Source organism: Balaenoptera borealis (assembly GCF_965194805.1).
Source record: "Balaenoptera borealis genome assembly, chromosome: 11".
NCBI classification, from domain to species: Eukaryota; Metazoa; Chordata; class Mammalia; order Artiodactyla; family Balaenopteridae; genus Balaenoptera; species Balaenoptera borealis.
The window spans coordinates 34,439,758-34,465,657 of NC_138868.1; the positions used below are offsets into that span (position 1 = coordinate 34,439,758).

Consider the following 25,900-nt stretch of genomic DNA (forward strand, 5'->3'; position numbering starts at 1 on the left):
TCTCAACATTCCCCCAGAGAAGTACTGGCAGGAATAAAATGCTTTTAAATGAAATTTTTTGCTTAAAACAATGCGTGAAAAATCATGTGACATACTGATTAAAGGCACAATTTTTATGCTATTTCTTTAGTTTTAAAAATGCCTCAGCTTTCATTGCTCAACATGGCTGTCTACATTATAAGTGACCATAAATATATCAGGAAGCCTTTCTCCTGGACCCACTTAGTGCCAGGTTTTCTGAATGCTAAGCTGTTACAGAAGACACATTTGCAGCACAATCTGTGTGACCTGACTGAAGCAATGCGGGTGTACTGGGAGACTTTTTTCTGGGTGTCACTCTCTGCATTGAAAGAGACTATAATGTAAGTGACCTTCTAAATATGTTGGCTGTGAAAGTATTAGCTGGTGTGAGGAGAGGTAGTAAAATATTCCTTTTAAAAGTTGGAACAACATAATAACAGAGTAAGAAAAAGGGGACTAAAATTGGAGAGAAAAGAAGCCAGTCTTTCAGGAGAATGTTTGCTTCCTTTCAGAACAGAATCTTTTACAAACATGTGTCAGTAATCCACCAAGTCAAACAATGACCATTGTTCAATGTCTTACAGACTCAATGGGTCTTTTTTTCTCTAGAAAGGTATGACATTGCTTTCAAATACTGTACTTTGCCTTTAGAGTCTGGTTTTCTTGTTTAGAAAAATTAATGACAAGTGAAAATGAAAGGTAATAGTAAAAAGTAGAAACCTATTTATGAGGCTTGGCATGTTCAGAGTTTTAAATGGGTATCTCATTCTCGGTGAATCTTCGGGGACAGTGGTGATGCTTTCCCAGTAAGACTCTTGGCTTCTCTCATGCCTCCTGTCCATCTATCTGGAAACTGTGAGGCTAATCCTAAAGAATGTCTGACTTCCAGTATTTTCCTAATAAATGTATTTGAGGCCTTCCTTGATCAAGTCCCTAAAATACTTTACAGCTTCATTTCACTGCTCTTAAGTTTACCTAATGTTTCAGCCTAAATAACTGACTAACACTTTCCTGCATTTTCTAAAGTCTGCCCTATCTCTTTGACATGAGTTGATACAACTATGTCATGTTTTTCCTCATGCCAAGCTTCTTCACCAATGTGACTGACCCAAAAGGTAAGTCATTCTTTTATCCTTGGAAGAAGAAGTGACATCAAGTAAACAGAAGTGTGGAAGTTTGTCTTTATTATTTCACATATAATGGAAGTTACTGTTCCACTGACAGAGGTAGAATGCTGGCAAGAGGATTGGTTACTCCCATATTGTCATAACAACTAGGCAAAGAGCAACATTTATTTACAGGTCTTCATCTCTTGATTTATGCATTCAGACATTTATTGCAACCTTAGAATATGCCAGAAACTGTACAGGTGTCAGAGCAAAAGAATAGGCCTGCTGCTGTTCTCGGATTTCTCATAGTCTGTGTGCGGAACATGCAATTAAATAGACAATTGCAATTACTGTCACTGTGATACAATAAATTCATAAGCCAAAGTACTAAATATATGACTCAACTTATACATACTAGTGTAATTAATGCTAGCTGCTATAACAACTCCAAAGTTTCTGTGACATAGTGTAATAAAGGTTTATCTTTAATTACATAATAGTCCAGTGAGGGTTGGATTCTCCTAAGGCAGTGACTCTAAGACTTAAGCATGTGGCCTGGAATGGTCACCATGGAAAGGGAAGAGAGATTGATTGTGGACAAGATATTTTACTGCCATGTCTGCCAATTCCAATGGCATGATTCCAACTTCAAGGAAGGCTGGGGATTACAGTCTTATTTTATTCCTGTGAATATAAAATATGCCAGCTTTTATCCTTTGGGAAAATAATAGACCTTAATCTAAGTCCTGAAGGAAAAGTTTAGCACAAAGGCAGAAGTGGAATAGGCATTCTAGTCAGAGAGGATAGAGCATGTACAGAGTCACAAGGGCATGCAAGATGGGACATTAATCTACTTTAAAAGTGTTCCTTATTCCAGTTTAAACTGACCTCCAATAATTTTTCTGTACTTGCTTTAAAAAATATCCACAATAAGAACAGGAATGTTCATTTTTACTGTAAGGAGTCATAACAACTTACAAAGTATTTACTTTTCTCAATAAATAAAGTCAAAACACTTATTATTTAGGGACGTCACTTGTATAATGTTAGACCAATTCAGTTCCAAATACTTTAAAGAAAACAATAGCATTTAATTCCAAATTATGTGCATTTGTTTTTGTCACAGAGTTATAAAAGTAGAAATGATTTGATAACATTTTGCTTTCAACTGTAGTCTCCCAGAAGTTAATCTTGAGATAAGAAATTGGGCGCAAGGAGTTCATATACAAGATGGAGCAATTATCAGTAGGAAACTGGAAAGTGAGATGATATGGGAGAAAAAACAGAAAATAAAAGGTACATTATTAATATGGTACCACAAAAAAGTCAAAATTCTACATTTTTCTTTCAAAAAATAAGTTAGAAATTAGAGCATGAGATAGTCTCAAACATGTGTTCAAGTAAAAGTTCCAATTATAATATTAATACATTTAGTTCAATTTTTATGCAGAATTTTAAAAGTCACTTGATGGTAGAGAAGGTCTTTTTTGATCCTGCTATGGCATGATTCAGATTAAATTCTATCTACATCATGAATGTCTAAAACTCAATTTACAGTTGACATTCCTGATATGTTCAATACTACTTGGGATAGAATGTCAATCTTGCTATTATTAGAACTTAGTGGGAGAAATTTAGGGAGGAGGGTTGTCATGTCTGTTTTACATCAATGCCAAATTTGCAGTCCAGACCTTGGGATGATCAATAACAAAAATATTCAATAGTAAGTTTTTACCACTGTTGAATAAAAGTGTGAATGACTTTTGAAGCCTAATTTTAACAATTGCAAATGGCTTTGCTGTTCAGTCTTCCCAGCAGAGTTAGGGGAAGGAAATATTCTGGACTCTTTTATCTCTTCCCATCCAATCTTCTCAACAGTCCGATCTACCCCTGAAAACTTTCCATCCCCACTGTCTTGACCACAGTAGTGCAAGACTACATCACCTCTTTCTTGAATGATTCCAATTACTCATCTCTCAGATTTCGTTCTTGCTACCATGCAATGCAATTTTCACGCATCAAATACAGTGAATTTCTTAAAATTATAAATCTCATCATATCATTCCTTTCTCCTTTAAAATCCTCCAAGGGTTTTCCATCACTTGTAGTATAAAATTTAAATCCTTTTTTCTGTGCAACAAGGCCCTGACAGGGCTACTTATCTCTGAGACTTCAACTCCTATCGCTCTCCACCTATCTCGTTCCACTCCCGCCACGCTGACCTTCCTTCTATTTCTCAAACACCATGCTTCTTCCTAGCTTGTCTCTGCACTGTCATGTCTCTAGACTGGGAAAACTCTTTCCTCAGAGTTTCATGTCACTGTCTCCATCTGTTTCAAAGAGGCTTTATCTGACTAACCCTCTAGTCTCTCTTCTCTGCCTCTGTGTCATTACTACTAATCATATCATCATTTTCTGTGTTTTTTCAAATTGAAAATGAACTTGCATTTACCATCTTATTGTCTTTATTTGCTTCTTTATTATTTGATTCTTCAAATGATACACAAGCTCTAAGAGAGCAGAAATCTTATCTGCACTGGGTCCATCATGAGCAAATAGAACAATGCACGGTGCACAATAATACTCAATGATTATTTATTGAATGCGTAAATAAATGAATGAAATAATGAATGAATCAATTCTCTTCCAGCTTTAAGCATCAAAATTAAAGCACCTCATTAAGAAAAGATTTTGAAAAAAATCATCTTTGAATCACACTTAATAAGCAATGGCTTATTAAGATTCCTTTGAATTATTATTGGAAACTTCTATTCTTCAAGGTGCCAACTCCTCCAATAAAACTTGCCTTGACCCCTCAGCAAACATTGTGTTTACCTTCCCTGAACATTCTTATATTTGATTTATTCAAATTACTCCTCTTCCTGATTTTAATTACTTAGTAATTTGAAACAAAAACTCTTCCACATGTATGGGTCATATTTTCTGTCCTAGACTATCAGCTCTGGAGGACAGACTTTATCTTGCATGCTTTTACAGAACTTGGCTCAGTGCCTTGCACATACAATTCTTTCTAAATAAATGAGATATTTGTGCTTGTTTACATTTCATCATATTTTGTAAAATGCTAGAATCCTATGACTAGACTGTATAAAATGTATCCCAATTGTGTATATAATACTATTATATTGGTAGTAATTCTTGCAAAGATATGGAGTACATTTTGAAGAAATTATGGCTAAAAAGTAAACATTAGTTTATGTTTTTTTTTTTAATTTAGAAAATGTCATTACCTCCTGTCTAGCTAAAACACTTTGTAAATTCTAATTTAGGGTTTAACTAGACAGACACATTGCAACTGATGAGTCCAATAATAAATTTTAATCTTCTGTAATTCCAAACAGCCTACTGAAATAAAAGCTTTTAGGAGAAGAAAGTAGTTCTACCACTTGAATACTTTAGAGAATTTGGGAGGGCATAATGTCTAACATTCTTAATTCTTTTTAATTCAACTCGTAGAATATCTTAGCAGTAAAATTCTATATTTGCCTATAATTGTTTGTATTTTTAATTTTGAAGTAGCACATATTATTTTTAAGTCATCAAGGTAAATATTATCTCACTAGGTATCAGTTTTCTCATTTCCATGTATAGGTCATGTTAATACTTGCCTCTATGGCTCTTGGAGGTATAGCAGCTGGTAGAAATTGACTTTCAGAGCATGTGTAAATGAGTTCCTGCTTTATCCACCTCACTGTGTCATTGTGAGGATTACATCTGATAATGCGAAAGTGATTTAAAATTGGAAAAGTCTTATACTAATGGTATTTTCTCTGAATTGTGGGTCATTTTAGATTGATGACACAGTCTTAACGGTGCCAGAATTGCTGACCTTTGGATCAGTTAATTCTATTAAATTAAATAATGTGGTTTGTTTCAACATTTAATCCAATTGCTCATGGCTGGAATATAGGGTGTTCTCGAGCACTTGCATGCACATATGCATGTGCGCTCACACATGCATGTGCGCGCACACACACACATAGATTAGGGGGGATATTAACCTACTACAAAGTAAGTTCAAGGTGAAAAATTAATATAAATGATGACGACAACTTTATTTACCATTTGTTTAACCGGACCCAGGGCTGAAGTTTAGATGGTACACATGGCATGGACACACCAGTTATTAAATACCATATGTTTCCTTTTGATTTTAAAAATAGTCACTGCTTCACCTCACCCCTTACCACCACCTCATCCTCCATTAACAAGCAGCTGCTACTCTGATTTGTTGGTGTCTTGATAAATATTTTAATGCTCACTTTTTCCTAAATGTATATATAGAAAAAGAGTGAAAGAGATAAATGAAATGTGGGTTGCACCTAATCTTACTTGATCTTTACAGAGAAGAAAAAGAAAGGCAATGAACTTCTTAATCAGGTCTTCTCTTCTCTTTCTGGCCTCCACATTTCTTATTCTCCCGCTCCCTTCTCTGGAAATGGGCTTTACTGGGCTAATGCAGTATACCTTAACTCTGAGTCTATTTCTCTAGTCTGAAATACTTTCCAGACTGCTCAGGTAAATTACTATTATTCATCCTTGACATGTAAGATGAAATATTGCCCTTCCTAAATGCCTTATTACACCCCAGGCAGGGTGGGTGACACCATATTTTTAGTCCAGTAAAGTATTTATCACCGTGCACCATAATGCATTGCCTATTACTTCTTCTTTATCCTCCAAGACTGATCTTTCCTTAGGAGAAAGAGTGTGTTCTCCAGTGCTTAAGGATATAGTCTGCAGATGAATGAATATATAGTTTTAACATGTTGAGATTTAGTATATGTGCTGAACATTTTATAAACTTGATCTTGGTTAATTCCTATCTTAGACACATGCACATTTTGATTCAGAGCGATGCTGACCTGCTCAAGATTACACAGAACTACTGTTTGGATTTGAGTGAAGTTTGTCTGATTCCAGAATCCTTATCTTTGCAGTGACATCACACTGCATTTGTAGTGATGAATAAATCTTTTCATTCCCATTGAGCCTTATAGCCCGTGGGCATTTGTGGTTCACTGAGCAGTTTCTGACTTGGTTTCCTTCAGGGAGACTTAAGAATTTTTAAAACCATTTGTAAAGAAGTTTATCCCACATGAATTTTTGCAACATAGATTCTGTTCTGTATCCAGCAGTCAAATTCAAAATCCACAGAGGTTTGGGACTCTCCATGCCATTTGTTTAAAAGATTCTTATGCTTGAATGCTTTGTGCTCCTGTAATATCTTTCTTTTGCTCTTTACTGGGTCTATGACATTTTTCTAATATTTTACTCTTTGAAAACATTTTACAATTCCCATTATTTGTATAAATATGTTGTATAATATTATTATTATTTGCACAATGTATTGCATAATAGAGTGCTATGGTAACTGCTTTCCCAACTTTTCTCCTTGTTTGGTCTTAAACTTCATCAACTTATCAAAAAAATTTTTAAGTAACTTGAGACTAGTGTGATTTGTAAATTATTTGCTTAAATTGGTATTTCTTCTGCTCTTTCTAAAGAGCCTGTTTTTCAATAGAAAAGGTCCATACACTTTAGGCAGGGGGGTGTGCCTGCCTCATATGTGTGAGGGGCCGGGACCAAGGGCTGCTTAGTCCTCAGTTCAGATCCTGACCAATTGCCTGCTAGGAGCATATCTTGGGTAAGCTACTTAAAGTTTTCATCATTAGTTCACTCATATGTTAAGAGGAAATAGGAATAATCATCATCTTATTGGGTTGGCAGTAGAAATACATGTACCCAGCCCTGAAGGAATTTTAGTAAATTTGATTTTTGTATTTCTAAAACATTATATTGATATTTTATATATTTATATATTATAAATAATATAAAAGTTCTTTTAAAATAAACATTTCAGTTTAGAAATAAAAACCAATATAAAATTTTTGAGAAAATATTGGCAATGCTAGTGAATTATCTATTTTTTGCTAATTTCCATTCCATCAAGTGGTTTGTGGGAAAGAATTCCCAGGTTTTTCACTATGAATGTATTTTTTAAAAAGGCGAGAGAGCAGCAAACCTCATCCTGATCTCATTATAAAATAAAACTATGAAAAGTCAAGGAAGAAAATGTTTATAACAATTCAAAAGAGTTCCAAAAGCTTAATTGAGTCAAAAGTACTTAATAAATGAAGAGTTTTAGGAGTAAGGCAGTGCTGTTAATTTTAACTATAAATGAAACGTAGTTTAATAGTGTTGTCTGTATTTTTACCATTAAGTTTGGCATAGCACAGACTCATAAAGAAACAAAGAAAGACATTTGTTAGTTTTTGATGAAAAGGAGTACAATGGGCTAAGGGACAGGCATACTCTGGTAGGCAGACTAACAGCCTCCCAGCGATGCCCACATTCTGATCTCTGGAATCTGTGAATATGTTACCTTACATAGAAAAGAAGAAGTAAGGTTATAGATGGAATTAAGATTGCTGATCAGCTGACTCCAAATAGAGTATTCTGGATTATCAGAGTGAACCAATATGTAGTTACAGCATCCTCATAAGTGAAAAACAGAGGCAGGAGAGTAGTGTCAAACCAGAGAGATGGCAGTGTGTGTGAGAAGGACTTACCCTCATATCACTGCTTCGAAGATGGAGGAATGGGGCCATGAGTCAAGGAATGTGGCAGCATCTCAAAGTTGGGCAGGGAAAGACTCTCCTCTAGAGCCCCAAAAAGAACAACCCTGGGGCTTCCTTGGTGGCGCAGTGGTTGAGAATCTGCCTGCCAATGCAGGGGACACGGGTTCGAGCCCTGGTCTGGGAAGATCCCACATGCCGCGGAGCAACTAGGCCCGTGAGCCACAACTGCTGAGCCTGTGCGTCTGGAGCCTGTGCTCCGCAACAAGAGAGGCCGCGATAGTGAGAGGCCCGCGCACCACGATGAAGATTGGCCCCCGCTTGCCACAACTAGAGAAAGCCCTCGCACAGAAACGATGATCCAACACAGCCATAAATAAATAAGTAAATTTAAAAGCACAAAACGTGTTTAAAAAAAAAAAAAAGAACAACCCTGGCTAGATCTGGATTTTAACCTGTGAAGTGTGCCAGATTTTTGGCTATGAAAGATAATCAATTTTTGTTGTTTTGAAGAATAAGTCTATGGTAATTTGTTACAGCAGCAAATGGAAAACGAATACACCTGCCTTGTATCACTTACCAGAAGGTATGCTTCATGCTTCAGATTGATCTAATGGTCACTGCTGTATTTCTGCTACCAAGAGAAGTGTCTGGTACATAGTAATATGCAATAACCATTTGATGAATGTTCATTAATTTGTCAGTTTCTTTCAAAAGGACTGACAAATTAGTAAGTTTAGATTGATTAATTAATCCTTTTGTCAGATTCTACATAATGATTATCAAAAGAAAAGTGTGTCAGATAACTGCAAACATTTTGTAATTCGTAAAGCATTTTTATATCTATCATATGACTTTATCTTACAACAGAACATGAAGTACCCAGAATGGGTAGTATTATTCTTAATTTAAAGATAGAGAAACTAAGATCTGAGATAAATAAATTTCACTGCTTCACAGGGCTGGTAAAGGGGCAATCCTATACTCCAAGGCTACTAGTTGAATTTCAAATCCTTGTGAGCATTTAGTCTCTAATTAATTAATTTTTCCATTCACATTCATCAATAATTGAGTATTCAAGAACTGTGCATGGTACTAGGGAACTGAAATAAAATAGATAAGTTAGTTCTGTTCCCATAATTCAAAATGTAGCAGCAAATACAGGCATAAAAATGATCAACAAATGTAATAAGAGAAAACTTGCAATTAAAGAAGGCAGATTCAACGCATTTTAAAATTTCTTTCTAAATACAGTGTTACAATGATAGTAGAGAAAAAAAATGTGAAAACTAACAACTGCAAAGCAAATTTAAGAGGACTGATTGGCATACACGATTGTTCCAACAAGTGTTGTCATATAGAAGTGGGTGAGGAGTGGTAACTCCTGTGAGGTGGTCACAGCTCCAAGAGTCCATAGAGATGGATCCAGAAATTAGGGAACTCGATTGCCAGCAAACCCCTGCAAAGGGTAAAGCCTGAAGCAGTCCGGGTACTACAGAGGAGGAACAAGACACAGGCTGAATACAGGGCCAGTAACTGACAATCCAGATCTGGCACATTCTTTGAAAAACCCACCTCTTTTAAATATAGAAGACACTAAAGTACACATATGTGCTTAGACATACACTATAGGTTCACTAAATAGTACCCTTTCCCAACTCCCTTCTTCCTTTCTGCCTTCATTATTTAGCCTTGAAAAACTATGTACTCACCCTCCCAATCGCTAAAGCATCTTTGACAGGTTTGCAAAACCAACTGACAAGTAAATTCTTGCCAATAAGATCAGGGTGGAAGTCTGCTGAGAGCTTTCTAAAAAGGTGTGATGCGTGGAACTGCAGCAGCATATTTACATGAGAGGATGGGGCTGAGAGAATTAAGAATACATTGTCCCTGACATTTCTAAGCTATTAAATCCGTGACACAAGTTTCTAGTTCCAGATTTTCTGCTACGTAAAAAAAAAAGTGACTCCTATTTTCTTAAGCCATCGATAGAAATGTTCTCTGTTACTTGCACGCAAAAATTATTCCTAAAAATTACATATACATAGATTTAGTGGAGGCTAAAAAGATATATGTACATGGAATTATGAAAGAGAGGAAAATGTTGAGGTCAAGGTCCTGAGGGGTTGACACCTGGAACTCAGGTAGAAAGATTAGCTTTGTACAAGAAGCTGGTGGACATCTTTTCTACCAAAACAGGAAGGATAGCTGTGAAGATACATATAGGTTCAAATAAGAGGTAAGGGGGGATAGCATACTGAGAAATCTTTTGTCTGAAAACATGAATTATCTCTGTAAAGTAGGATGCAAAGTTATCTGCTTTGAGTGTATGTGAATAGGCATGTGCCATTTGTCTGACGATAGGTACTTGGTTGGTGGAGTGTTTGTAAGGGAAAGTAAAGTTTGCAGTCACAGCTGAGGTGGCTAGGAATGGAAGCTGACTGTAGTTACACAGCCCTGGAGACTCACCATAACTGTATGGTGAGGACTCAGAGGAAGAGCTTTGCACATAAGAGAGCTGAGAGTGATTGATGATCATAGGTACATGTCAGCTGAGTCGGTGCTAATGAGGCAGATATAATAAAAAGAACGAGGGCTTTGGAGTGACACTGGCAGACCTGTTTTCTCATCTTAGTTATGTCTCTTATTAACTATATGGCATTGGATGGTCTGCTTTACTTCTCTGAGACTCAGTTTACAAAACATATAAAGTGCTGTCTGCACTGCATGATGAATAATTGCTAAACAATGATAAATTATATTAATGGTGTTATTATTACTCCTATTATTAGTAGTAAATCATCATTGACAGGTAAGTGATAATCTAAGAGAGTTAGTAGACTGGGAGGTTAAGATAAGGGAATATTGATGAGGTAATGAACAAGCATAGTTAAAGAGTAAGAGAGATGTATCAATGTCTGATAGAGATGACAGTAATTCAGAGTTTTAAAAACAGTAACAGAAAAGGGTATCCCGGACTCAGGTTTATCAAATAAATACAGAAACTAGGGAGCTGGTTCCTCTGTCTCCCAGCAGGAACACGGGGCATAACGATAGCTTCTGCTGACTCAGTGACAGGAACCTCGCTAATGGGCACGTCCCCAGCATCTCCCTGGAAACCAAGCGGTGTATAGAGATTCACTTTGGTCCAAAGGATGTCAGACTTAATGTTTCATGCATGAAGCATCTGGGGAAAATTACAAAGTCCAGGTACCTCCCTAAGTGTGATTTTCTGGAGTGAATGTGAGAGACTTTTGAGAAGCCATTAAGAAAGGTTAAGATCAGAGTATAAAATAGGTTGTCAACATGAATATTCAAATCATGCAAGGCCAGGATCAACGTCACAACAGGTGTAAAGGGATAACCAGTAGGTTAGCAAATGATATCAATGAAGAAGTGTGCAGAATAGCAAAATTACATGAGATTCAAAGAACATATTTGAATATGAAAATAAAGGTGTTGGGCAGGGAGCAGCAACAATGACTTGGGGAATTTCAATGTTTCCCCTCAGCTGGTTTTAGAGTAGGTGGGGAGCGGGAACATCGTTAGTAAAGAAACAGGGCTGTACGGATCAAATCCTTCCATATTCTAGTTTTGAAACCTTGAGCAGGATATTTCTTGAGTCTCAGGTTCTTCAACTGTAAAATGAAAATAGTTATGTCGACCTCAGAAAGTTATTGTCTTGTTACATGAGGTAATTTCTATTGAAGACTGAGCACAAGACCTCACACGTGCAGCACTTTTCATTACTCTCCAAAAGGGAAAGCTGAAAATGCATGTGGTCCTGGGAAGAGAAAGGTTTCAGTTAAGATAAAGCATATCGGGAAAGAACCTCTATTTTCTATATTTTGTTATCACATCACCTGGAAAGAAATTCAAGGTCTGTCACTTCAGTTTCCTTCAGCAATCAGCGGGCATTAAAATACTGGCTTACAAGCAGTAGAAAACAAATGGAACTACATCTCAACTGTGAAGTCTTAAAACAGATTCCCAATTAGAATTTCACAGTGAATTGCAATTGCATTTTTTTGCCTTTAGACATTTCATCACTGCACTCTATAGTCTTGCACCTCCTGGACGACTTTCATCAATAAGAAGATAAACTTTTAGCTAGTTATAAGGGTGAGTAGGGAGACCAGCAATCAATGAAGCACTCAGACTTTGTAAATGACACGGCAGTTACATGATCCCTAACCTTTACTTCACTATAGATTTTTGTTACAAAAAATAAATAAAAGAATGTAGAGAGAAGATGACAACTTTTTGTTAACTCTGATAAATATTACATTAATTGTTTTTGATCATCTTTAATGTGGCTTGATTTTTAAGCCTTGATTCATCTTAGATTGTGGCCGAAAAAACACTGGAACTATTCACCATGTTATATGAAATAACATGAGTTGGATTGTACCATATAATGCAGACACTTTAAGAGATATTAAGATATCTTAATTTTAGTGCTCTGCTAGGGCTGGAATTTGTTTTCCTACCCATACAGGTGAAATATTATTCTCTTTTTAATGAGTAACAAAATGACACATATCAAAGTTGACATGCTATTACTGTGAGAGTTTTACTTCAAAGACAAATTATTACTTTTTTTGAGGAAGAAAACTAAATATATACTTTTTACCTTAGATACAGTCAGTTATTATGACAATTATTATTTTTTAACATCTTTATTGGAGTATAATTGCTTCAGAGTGGTGTGTTAATTTCTGCTGTATAACAAAGTGAATCAGTTATACATATATATATATCACCATATCCCCTGCCTCTTGCATCTCCCTCCCACCTTCCCTATCCCACCCCTCTACGTGGACATAAGGCACCGAGCTGATCTCCCTGTGCTATGCGGCTGCTTCCCACTAGCTATCTATTTTACATTTGGTAGTGTATATATGTCCATGTCACTCTCTCACTTCGTCCCAGCTTACCCTTCTGCCTCCCTGTGTCCTCAAGTCCATTCTCTATGTCTGCATTTTTATTCCTGTTCTGCCCCTAGGTTTTTAAGAACCTTTTTTTTTTTTTTCGATTCCATATATATATGTTAGTATACGGTATTTGTTTTTCTCTTTTGGACTTACTGTCATACTTACTCTGTATGACAGTCTCTATGTCCATCAACCTCACTACAAATAACTCAGTTTCGTTCCTTTTTATGGCTGAGTAATATTCCATTGTATATATGTGCTACATCTTCTTTACCCATTCATCTGTCGATGGACACTTAGGTTGTTTCCATGTCCTGGCTATTGTAAATAGACCTGCAGTGAACATTGTGGTACATGACTCTTTTTGAATTATGGTTTTCTCAGGGTATATGCCCAGTAGTGGGATTGCTGGGTTGTATGGTAGTTCTATTTTTAGTTTTTTAAGGAACCTCCATACTGTTCTCCATAGTGGCTGTATCCATTTACATTCCCACCAACAGTGCAAGAGGGTTCCCATTTCTCCACACCCTCTCTAGCATTTATTGCTTGTAAATTTTTTCATGATGGCCATTCTGACCAGTGTGAGGTGATACCTCATTGTGGTTTTGATTTGCATTTCTCTAATGATTAATGATGTTGAGCATCCTTTCATGTGTTTATTGGCAATCTGTATATCTTCTTTGGAGAAATGTCTATTTAGATTGTCTGCCCATTTTTGGATTGGGTTGTTTGTTTTTTAATATTGAGCTGCATGAGCTGCTGGTATATTTTGGAGATTAATCCTTTGTCAGTTGCTTCATTTGCAAATATTTTCTCCCATTCTGAGGGTTGTCTTTTCATCTTGTTTACGGTTTCCTTTGTGTGCACAAGCTTTTAAGTTTCATTAGGTCCCATTGGTTTATCTTTGTTTATATTTCCATTTCTCAAGGAGGTGGATAAAAAAGGGTCTTGTTGTGATTTTTATCATAGAGTATTCTGCCTCTGTTTTCCTTGAAGAGTTTTATAGTGTCTGGCCTTACATTTAGGTCTTTAATCCATTTTGAGTTTATTTTTGTGTATGGTGTTAGGGAGTGTTCTAATTTCATCTTTTACATGTAGCTGTCCAGATTTCCCAGCACCACTTATTGAAGAGACTGTCTTTTCTCCATTGTATATTCTTGCCTCCTTTATCAAAGATAAGATGACCATATGTGCGTGGGTTTATCTCTGGGCTTTCTGTCCTGTTCCATTGATCTATATTTCTGTTTATGTGCCAGTACCATACTGTCTTGATTACTGTAGTTTTGTAGTATAGTCTGAAGTCAGGGAGCCTGATTCCTCCAGCTCCGTTTTTCTTTCTCAAGACTGCTTTGGCTATTCGGGGTCTTTTGTGTTCCCATACAAATTGTGAAATTTTTTGTTCTAGTTCTGTGAAAAATACCATTGGTAGTTTGATAGGGATGGCACTGAATCTATAGATCGCTTTGGGTAGTATAGTCATTTTCACAATGTTGATTCTTCCAATCCAAAATATGGTGTATCTCTCCATCTGCTTGTATCATCTTTAATTTCTTTCATCAAGGTCTTATAGTTTTCTGCATACAGGTCTTTTGTCTCCTTAGGTAGGTTTATCCCTAGGTATTTTATTCTTTTTGTTGCAATGGTAAATGGGACTGTTTCCTTAATTTCTCTTTCGATTTTTCATCATTAGTGTATGGGAAAGCAAGAGATTTCTGTGCATTAATCTTGTATCCTGCTACTTGACCAAATTCATTGATTAGCTCTAGTAGTTTTCTGGTAGCATCTTTAGGATTCTCTATGTATAGTATCATGTCATCTGCAAACAGTGACAGCTTTACTTCTTCTTTTCTAATTTGGAATCCTTTTATTTCTTTTTCTTCTCTGATTGCTGTGGCTAAAACTTTCAAAACTATGTTGAATAATAGTGGTGAGAGTGGACAACCTTGTCTTGTTCCTGATCTTAGTGGAAATGGTTTCAGTTTTTCACCATTGAGAACAATGTTGGCTGTGGGTTTGGCATATATGGCCTTTATTATGTTAAGATAAGTTCTCTCTATGCCCACTTTTTGGAGGATCTTTATCATAAATGGGTGTTGAAGTTTTTCAAAAGCTTTTTCTGCATCTATTGAGATGATCATGTGGTTTTTCTCCTTCAATTTGTTAATATGGGGTATCACATTGATTAATTTGCATATATTGAAGAATCCTTGCATTCCTGGGATAAACCCCACTTGATCATGGTGTATGGTCCTTTTAATGTGCTGTTGGATTCTGTTTGCTAGTATTTTGTTGAGGATTTTTGCATCTATGGTCATCAGAGATATTGGCTTGTAGTTTTCTTTTTTTGTGACATCTTTGTCTAGTTTTGGTCTCAGGGTGATGGTGGCCTCATAGAATGAGTTTGGGAGTGTTCCTCCCTCTGTTATATTTTGGAAGAATTTGAGAAGGATAGGTGTTAGCTCTTCTCTAAATGTTTGATAGAATTCGCCTGTGAAGCTGTCTGGTCCTGGGCTTTTGTTTGTTGGAAGATTTTTAATCACAGTTTCAATTTCAGTGCTTGTGATTGGTCTGTTTATATTTTCTCTTTCTTCCTGGTTCAGCCTCAGACGGTTGTGCTTTTCTAAGAATTTGTCCGTTTCTTCCAGGTTGTCCATTTTATTGGCACTTGGTTCTTGTAGTAATCTCCAATGATCCTTTGTATTTCTACAGTGTCAGCTTTTACTTCTCCTTTTTCGTTTCTAATTGTATTGATTTGAGTCTTCTCCTTTTTTCTTGATGAGTCTGGCTAATGGTTTAACAATTTTGTTTACCTTCTCAAAGAACCAGCTTTTAGTTTTATTGATCTTTGCTATCATTTCCTTCATTTCTTTTTCATTTATTTTTGATCTGATCTTTATGATTTCTTTCCTTCTGCTAACTTTGGGGTTTTTCTGTTCTTCTTTCTCTAATTGTTTTAGGTGTAAGTTTAGGTTGTTTATTTGAGATGTTTCTTGTTTCTTGAGGTAGGTTTGTGTTGCTATAAACTTCCCTCTTAGAACTGATTTTGCTGCATCCCATAGGTTTGGGGTCATTGTGTTTTCATTGTCATTTGTTTCTAGGTTTTTTTAAATTTCCACTTTGGTTTCTCCAGGGATCTCTTGGTTATTTAGTAGTATATTGTTTAGCCTCCATGTGTTTGTATTTTTTGCAGATTTTTTCCTGTAACTGATCTCAGAGCGTTGTGGTCAGAAAGTATACTTGGTACGATTTCAATTTTCTAAAATTTACCAGGGCTTGATTTGTGACCCAGGATATGATCTATCTTGGAGAATGTTCCATGAGTACTTGAGAAGAAAGTGTATTCTGTTTTTTTGGAGGGAATGTCCTATAAATATCAGTTAAGTCCATCTTGTTTAATGTGTCACTTAAAGCTTGTGTTTCCTTATTTATTTTTAATTTTGGATGATCTGTCCATTGGTGAAAGTGGGGTGTTAAAGTCCCCTACTATTATTGTGTTACTGTCAATTTCCCCTTTTATGGCTGTTAGCATTTGCCTTATGTATTGAGCTGCTCCTATGTTGGGTGCATAAATATTTACAATTGTTAATATCTTCTTCTTGGATTGCTCCCTCGATCATTATGTAGTGTCCTTCTTTGTCTGATTTAACAGTCTTTATTTTAAAGTCTATTTTGTCTGATATGAGAATTGCTACCCCAGCTTTCTTTTGATTTCCATTTGCATGGAATATCTTTTTTCATCCCCTCACTTTCAGTCTGTATGTGTCCCTAGGTCTGATGTGGGTCTCTTGTAGACAGCGTATATGCAGGTCTTGTTTTTGTATCCAATCAGCCAGTCTATGTCTTTTGGTTGGAGCATTTAATCCATTTACACTTAAGGTAATTATTGATATTTATGTTCTTATTACCCGTTTCTTAAATATTTTGGGTTTGTTTTTGTAGGTCTTTTCCTTCTCTTGTGTTTCCTGCCTAGAGAAGTTCCTTTAGCATTTGTTGTAAAACTGGTTTGGTGGTGCTGAATTCTCTTAGCTTTTGCTTGTCTGTAAAGGTTTTAATTTCTCTGTTGAATCTGAATGAGATCCTTGCTGGGTAGAGTAATCTTGGTTGTAGGTTCTTCCCTTTCATCACTTTAAATATGTGCTGCCACTCCCTTCTGGCTTGCAGAGTTCCTCTGAAAGATCAGCTGTTAACCTTATGGGGATTTCCTTGTATATTATTTGTTGCTTTTCCCTTGTTGCTTTTAGTATTTTTTCTTTTATTTAGTTTTTGATAGTTTGATTAATATGTGTCTTGGTGTGTTTCTCCTTGGATTTATCCTGTATGGGACTCTCTGTGCTTCCTGGACTTGATTGACTATTTCCTTTCCCATATTAGGGAAGTTTTAACTATAATCTCTTCCAATATTTTCTGTCCCTTTTTTTTCCTCTTCTTCTTCTGGGACACCTATATTTCAAATGTTGGTGCGTTTAATGTTGTCCCAGAGGTCTGAGACTGTCCTCAATTCTTTTCATTCTTTTTTCTTTATTCTGCTCTGTGGTAGTTATTTCCACTATTTTATTTTCCCAGTCAATTATCCATTCTTCTACCTCAGTTATTCTGCTATTGATTCTTCTAGAGAATTTTAAATTTCATTTATTGTGTTGTTCATCATGGTTTGTTTGCTCTTTAGTTCCTCTAGGTCCTTGTTAAACGTTTCTTGTATTTTCTCTATTCCATTTCCAAGTTTTTGGATCATCTTTACTATCATTACTCTGAATTCTTTTTCAGGTAGACTGCCTATTTCCTCTTCAATTGTTTGGTCTGGTGGGTGTTTACCTTGCTCCTTCATCTGCTACGTATTTCTCTGTCTTCTCATTTTGCTTAGCTTACTATGTTTGGGGTCTCCTTTTCACAGGCTGCAGGTCGTAGTTCCCATTGTTTTTGGTGCCTGTTCCCAGTGGGTAAGGTTTGTTTAGTGGGTTGTGTAGGCTTCCTGGTAGAGGGGACTGGTGCCTGTGTCCTGGTGGATGAGGCTGGATTTTGTCTTTCTGGTGGGCAGGACTGCCTCCATTGGTGTGTTTTGGGGTGTCTGTAAACTTAGTAAGATTTTAGGCAGCTCTCTGCTAAAGGTTGCAGTTGTGTTCCTGTCTTGCTAGTTGTTTGGCATAGGGTGTCCAGCACTGTAGTTTGCTCATCGTTGAGTGGAGCTTGGTCTTTGCATTGAGACAGAGATCTCTGGGAGAGTTGTCACCGACTGATATTACATGGGGCTGGTAGGTGTCTGTTGGACCAATGTCCTGAACTCGGCTCTCCCACGTAAGGGGCTCAGGCCTGACACCCAGCCAGAGCTCCAAGACCCTGTCCGCCATACAGCTCAGAAGTAGAGGGAGAAAAAATAAATAAATAAATAAAATAAAATAAAATAAAGTTATTAAAATAAAAAATATATTATTTAAAATAAAAAAATTAAAAAGTTATAAAAAAAAGCAAGAAAGAAGAGAGCAACCAAACAAAAAAAACAAATCCACCAATGATAACAAGCACTAAAAACTATACTAAAAAAAAAAAATGGACAGACAGAACCCTAGGACAAATGGTAAAAGCAAAGCTATACAGACAAAATCACACAAAGAAGCATACACATACACACTCACAAAAAGAGAAAAAGGAAAAAACTATATATTTAAAAAAAAAAGGGAAAAGACCAACCAAATCAATAAACAAATCTACCAATGATAATAAGCTCTCAATACTAAACTAAGATAAACATGAAACCAGAAAGAAATTATATGCAGAAAGCAAACCCCAAGTCTACAGTTGCTCCCAAATCCACCGCCTCAATTTTGGGATGATTCGTTGCCTATTCAGGTATTCCACAGATGCAGGGTACATCAAGTTGATTGTGGAGATTTAATCTGCTGCTCCTGAGGCTGCTGGGAGAGATTTCCCTTTCTCTTCTTTGTTTGCAAAGCTCCTGAGGCGGCAGAAGCTGGCATGACATTGCAACAGGGCTGCACAGGCTCCCAGGAGGGGAGGTGTGGATAGTGACCTGTGCTTGCACACAGGATTCTTGGTGGCTGCAGCAGCAGCCTTAGTGTTTCATGCCCGTCTCTGGTGTCCGAGCTGATAGCGGCAGCTCGCACCCATCTCTGGAGCCCGTTTAGGCAGTGCTCTGAATCCCCTCTCCTAGCGCACCCCAAAACAATGGTCTCTTGTCTCTTAGGCAGTTCCAGAATTTTTCCCAGATCCCATCCTGGCTAGCTGTGGTGCACTAGCCTCCTGCAGGCTGTGTTCACGCAGCCAACCCCAGTCCTCTCCCTGGGATCTGACCTTCGAAGCCCAAGCCTCAGCTCCCAGCCCCGACCTGTCCCGGTGGGTGAGCAGACAAGCCTCTTGGCTGGTGAACGCTGGTTGGCACTGATCCTCTGTGTGGGAATCTCTCCACTTTGCCCTCTGCACCCGTGTTGCTGCGCTGTCCTCAGTGCCTCCGAAGATTCCCCCCCGCAACCCCCCATCTCCTCCAGTGAAGGGGCTTCCTAGTGTGTGGAAACTTTTCCTCCTTCACAGCTCCCTCCCAGAGGTGCAGGTCCCATCCCTATTCTTTTGTCTCTGTGTTTCCTTTTTTCTTTTGCCCTACCCAGGTACATGGGGAGTTTCTTGCCTTTTGGAAAGTCTGAGGTCTTCTGCCAATGCCCAGTAGGTGTTCTGTAGGAGTTGTTCCACATGTAGATGTATTTTTGATGTATTTGTGGGGAGGAAAGTGATCTCCACGTCTTACTCCTCCACCATCTTGAAGGTCCCCCTTGACAATTATTTTTTATTTAAGTTTTGCAAGACACGATGATCTCTGAGAAGGCTGACATTTTGTTTGGTAAACAATTATGAAAGTCATTCCTGAATGAATAAGCATTTTCAGAACTCTAATGGAAAACTGATGAATTCATAAAAGTGCTAACAAAAGATCAAGATAAAAAAAAATTAATTACATGGGACTGAGTGAACTGATGAGGATGATTATAATTTTTGTGACTTTCTGTTTGAATAAAAAAAAAAATCCCACAAGGACTCAGAGGCAAAAAATATACAAATCAATTTTCACTGCAAAGTAAAGGAGCTGTTACAGTGGAGGATTACTGGACTGAATGTCAATATTATGACATAGTATGAGTGTGTTTCGTGTTTGGTAATTGCAATCATTGTTGCTTTTGTTGTGGTCATCCATTTACAATGGTTGGTGTCAGTTTATTTATCTCTTGTAAAAATAAAATACAGTGTGTGTGTGGAAAAAATAAATAAATAAATACTTTTTAAGATTAAAAAAAAAGTCATTCCAGACAGAACTTTGAAAAACACAGGATCTTATAGCCCTTAATTGAATAGAATTGGAGGATGTTTTTGGTCTCATTATTCAACTAACCTAAGGGAGAAAGAAAATAAATCAATTCTTTTGTGGATAGGAATGAAAAAGTAAATCACTCTTTCAAGTTTTCTTTCTTTTTTTTTTTTTCCCTTCCCCCTCCCCATATCCTCAAGTCCATTTTCTAGTAGGTCTGTGTCTTTATTCCCGTCTTGCCCCTCAAGTTTTCTTATTGCAAGTTGTTAATACAGAGATACCACAGACAGCTGCTCTATATTTAAATATTTAAAAAATAGACTTAAAAAAATAGACTTTCGTTTTGGGGAGTTATATTTACAGAAACATTTGAGAGAGAATATAGAATATTCCCATGTACCCCAACAAACCTCCTATAGTTTCCCCTGTTATTAATATCTTGCATTAGTGTAGTATATTTGTTAAAATTGGTGAGCCAGTATTGATACATAATTATTAACCAAAATCCATAGTTCCAATTAGAGTTCACTCTTCATGTTGTACATTCCTTAGGTTTTGACAAATTTATAATGATGTATCTACCATTACAGTATCTTTCAGAATAGTTCCACTGCTTTAAAAATCCCTAGTGTCCCACCTAGTCATCCTTCCCACCATTTTTCCTTCAAATTCAGAGCAACTACTGATCTTTTTACTGTCTCCATAGTTTTGACTTTTCCAGGATGTTAAATACTTGGAATAATAAAATCTGTAGCCTTGTCAGATTGGCTTCTTTCACTCAGTAACATACATTTAAGCTTCCTCTATGTCTTTTCATGACTTGATAGCTAACTTCTTTTTCTTGCTTAATAATATTCTATTGCATGGATGGGCCACAATTTGTTTATCCAATAATTTATTGAAGGGCATATTGGTTGCATAATTCTGGCAATTATGAATAAAGCTGCCATAAACATTCATTTTCAGGTTTTTATGTAGTTATAAATTTTTAGCTCCTGTGGTTAAATTCCTTGGAGCACGATTGCTGGATCATATGGTAAAAGTATATTTTGTTTTGTCAGAAACTGCTAAACTGTTTTCAAAGTAGCTGTACCATTTTGCATTCTTTTTTTTTTTAATTTATTTTTACTTATTCATTTTTGGCTTCATTGGGTCTTTGTTGCTGTGCGTGGGCTTTCTCTAGTTGCGATGAGCAGGGGCTACTCTTTGTTGCGGTGCACAGGCTTCTCACTGCGGTGTCCTCTCTTGTTGTAGAGCACAGGCTCTAGGCACGCAGGCTTCAGTAGTTGTGGCACGTGGGCTCAGTAGTTGTGGCTCACAGGCTCCAGAGCACAGGCTCAGTAGTTGTGGCGCACAGGCTTCATTGCTCCACGGCATGTGGGATCTTCCTGGACCAGGGCTCGAACCCATGTCCCCTGCATTGGCAGGCGGATTCTTAACCACTGTGCCACCAGGGAAGTCCCCCATTTTGCATTCTGATCAGCAATGAATGAGAGTTCCTGTTGCTCCACATCTTCACCAGCATTTGGAGTTATCAGTGTTTTGGATTTTCACTATTTTAAACAGGTATGTAATGGAATCTCATTGTTTTAATTTACAATTTCCTAATGACATACAATGTTGAGCATCTTTTCATATGCTTATTAGCCATATGTGTATCTTATCCAGTGAGACAGATCTTTTGCTCATCTTTTAATTGGGGAGCACTAATTTTTTTGGTGCCCAAACCTGGGAGGATTAAAATTTTAAATTAATATTTGATGCCTCAGGACTGACAAAAGCAAAAGCAAGTCTAATGATGCCCAGGGCAGAAGATTTGACCACAAGTAGATGACTGAGTATTGGAAGTCTGTGTCAATGAAAGAAAATGCTTCAGCGATGGGATGATATGAATGAGAGCTGTGTTACAGGGCTCATTCAAGTGCTGTGAGTTGTTAAGGAGACTTGTTCTCAAGTACATTCCAATTGTTGGGAGGAAGACATTAACCCATTTTCTCTTGCTGCAATCAAATATTTAAATGTTTAATATTTAACTTGCTTCTGCTCTAATCAAGAACCCTATGTTAAACATTCTTTCATTTGTTTAACAAATATTTATTAAGTGACTACTATGGTTAAGCACTGTTTTAGGTTCAGAAAATGCAGTGATGAATCACACATATATCCCTCAACTCAAGGAACTTACATTAAACTTGGATGAGTCCAACAATAAGCAGGTATGTCCATAAATAAATAAGACAGTTTCAGAAGAAGATAATTTTAAAAAGGAAAATGAATAAAATAAAATAGGATTAACGAGACAGAGGCTGGTTGGAAGAGGCATCTGATCAGAGAAGGCATCTCTGAGGAGGGGGCATTTGAACCAAACCCAGAAGAGGAATCAGGCATGGAAAGGTGATGGTGATAGGTGGAGACTTGGGCTGGAAGAGCGCTTTCCAAAACTGGAGGAACATGTATGAAAGCCATGAAGTAGGGATAAACTAAGCATATTTGAGAAAAATGAGAAAAGCCAGTGTAGGCAGGGTGTGATGAGTGAACTGAGTGACTGGGGACAATTTCTCTAGTGGCACTTTGCCCAACTGATGGATCTTTTTTAAGAAAACAAACTAAAGCACATAAAGAATTTCAGTTGCAAAATAAAATCTTCTCATACTAGCACTAAATTCAAACTTCAGAATAAACTAACAATGAAAAGTTCATCGTAGCACTTTCCCATAGGCAATTGGATATTAAAACAATAAATGCTAAACCATAAAATGAGTATATGGCTGTCTAACCGGATTCCAATGTTTCCCTAAATGACTATTATGGAAGACACTAAAATATTACCCAACAGCTATTTCTCACCTTTCCTAGTATAACCTTGAATTTGTTGGAGACAGCAAAGTCCCAGCTTGCTCTTTCAGTACCCCTTGCACCTGAGGAAAACCATATAACACAGCCAATACCAGTAAGTCATCAACAAATTTTATGGGAGGCTGTGGAAAATCTGTTGATTTCCTGGTGAAAGAGCATGGAACAGAAGGGAATGCCTCCACTTCTACACCCCTTTTCCTCCCTTGAAGATTTTCTTGATGGATCCATCTGTAACAGCCAGCTATCTTGCAATCATTAGGCAACGAACCAGGTTTTCTGATAACAACGCTGTGCAGCTGAACCTAGGCAAGTAACAGCACATCCCCCAAATTCTGGTTGGGTAAGAAAGCAGTACATGGCTTCAAGATGAGTTGAGCTTTCTGTCACTCACAAACAAACACATTCCTAATTGCTACAACTATTTGATGCTTTTTGAAAATCAAATATCAAACAGTCACTTATACATTTTTAAAAAAAATTTTGATACACACTGTGCTTGTGCTAGTGTGGTTACTCTGAGTTCCATGAGCATAAACAGGAGGAGGCAACATTCATTGAGATCTTATCGGGAGCCGGATGAAGGTCTAAAAGCCAGATGTACTCATTACTTCAGCAACACTGTGCAGCTGGGGCATTAACATTCACATTTTGTCTCATGAGTGACAGAGTTAGGATCTAAATCCAGGTTCCAGGGCCTTGGCTGTAAATATTCTGTGGGACTCTCTCCTAGACTTGAGGAGCCATTTCATGACACAAGATTGAATGGACCAAGCTAATGAGATTTTATGTACAAATTCTGATTCCTTCAGAGTTGATGGAAAAAAGATAAATGTAGAGTGACTCTCTCCATAGCAATATACATGCTTACTGTATATATTCAAGTTCAGTATTTATACATACATATTTATCATTGTCCATATAATAGTTAGTTACTAGTTTCTCAGGAGAAAAATGAAATAAAATAACAATCCCAATGAAATGGCAAGTGTTAGTCTCACTGGAATTACAAATGGCTAAATAATACAATTTTTTTCTTTTAGGAAGCTATTTTAAGAAAAACACTGACAGAGTGTTAAGAGACCAAATTAGAAGGTGACGTGGTAATAAAGTTTATTGAACAGTGTGTGTGCTTCCGTTTGTTTTGCAAACTGAAATTTGAGAAAACGTTTGTGCACAGTCACCTCAGCTATCAAATGCTTTTCTTGAGGTAAATGTTCCCTGTTGTTATAGCATAATTACAGAGCCCTGTGTACCTGTACTCAAGAATCTTATAACAATCTGCATTTCAAAGGAAACTAAGAGCCCAGAACCTGCCCGTTCAAGCTCATACACTATTCAAAGAAGGAATTTGATAGTAAAAACTCTAAAAACATAAGATAATTGAGTTACAATAAATTTAAAAGAATTGTCTCATGTTTTACATGTTATTCTGTTACATGGGTTATAAAAGGCTGACATTTCTTTAACCATTAATACTCATTTATGAAATTTCCCATGAGTATGTGAATGCAATTAATAATAGCATTAGTACTAGCTGTACTCCTAAGATTTCCTCCTATTTCTGGTACCAATACCAGTTGATGGTGTTTTAGCAGTTCAATATTTCAAATACACAAAATATAAAATATCTAAACTCGTATCGAGACAACCTGGACAGATTTCACACAATCTTAGCATTCAAACTAATTCATCAAGTGTGTTAGATTTACAGCCTACTCCATGGAGGTCTCTGCTTGATCTTCACTCTCAGAGAGATGTCTCTTACACCCTGAATAAAATAGCAACCAGCTCCCAATTCCTCACCTTTTGTCTAATTTATCTTCAGAGAACCTAAAGTTATATAGATATTTGTTTACATGCTTATTGTCTATCACCCCTCCGGAATTTAAGACTTTGCCCGTTCTCGGCTAACTTAGGACCTTGAACAGGGTTGGATTTACAATGGTTGTTCATTAAATGCTTGCTGAAATAACTAATGAATGCACATTCTTGATTTTTTACTATGAACTAATTATTCAACAATGATACTGACAATGTATTGATAATGGCTGACTCATCTAACATTTATGTCAGTGTGAACATCATAAGATCTAATGAGCATTTTTTCCTGAAGAAATCCCTTCTTCCTCATGTGTGATATCATAGCTTACTTTTGACAACACTACAAGCACATTTGTCAAATTAAATGCTTTTTCATAATTATTTTGATAACACAAGTCATTGATGCTATACTGAAAGAAACAAACAGTATGCTCATTATATTTTATTCAAATATAATGTAACTTAGAAAGGACTATATAATTATTATACAGAATTCCATTCTAAAAGTTCACTATGAGGACTGGGGCAATATTTACCAGCGTAATAGTTAAACCCAGGTGAAACATAATTATCTTTGTTCTTTCTTATCATTGTGCAACCAAACTCTAACAAATTACTTTTTCCTATTAAGGAAAAGCAGAAAAAGTGATTAACAAAAAAACTTTCTGATGGGAGCATTTACTCTTCCTTGAAACTGGAAATGGATGTATGTTGCAAATTACAAGAGTGTCTCTCTATAGAGTGGGATATAAACACTATTCGATATGGAACATTTAACAGAATACATAATAAAATATCAGAGGAGAAAACAGAATTTACTCATTAAAAGAGCAGTTTCGCAAAGCCACACCTGAGCTCTTACTCCTCTGTATTGAATCCTGACCCAGAAAAACGGGCCCTCAAGTTAGGACTCAGAGGAAAAGTCACTTTTAGTCAAGTCTGGTCATTAGCCTCATGTACTAGATCACTCCCTCTTGACTTGTTTCAAGTTTCACAATTTACAACAGCTTTCCTTTCCAATTTATAGTTAGCTGTTGTGACCACTTCCTAGTTTTATTAAAAATGAGTAGTGGTTTCATACTTTGCCTGTTTTTGAAACGTATTTACTTGGTTTGCTTTTGATTGTTTCAGAGACGGCAATGGAAGTTGAAATCTCTTTGCTCTGATATACTGAACCAGAGGATCATGGGCCTCATTTAATTTAAATTAACACTTTAAAAGAAAACATGGTTTGTTTATAAAATATATTGA

The 25,900-nt window shown here is 36.7% G+C and overlaps 1 long non-coding RNA gene across 3 annotated transcripts in view; it reads right to left on the reverse strand.

Moving 5' to 3' along the window:
- LOC309606023 overlaps positions 1-25,900 on the reverse strand; it is a 335,857-nt gene that overhangs the window by 42,609 nt on the left and 267,348 nt on the right. The gene's annotated exons all lie outside the window — the stretch shown is intronic.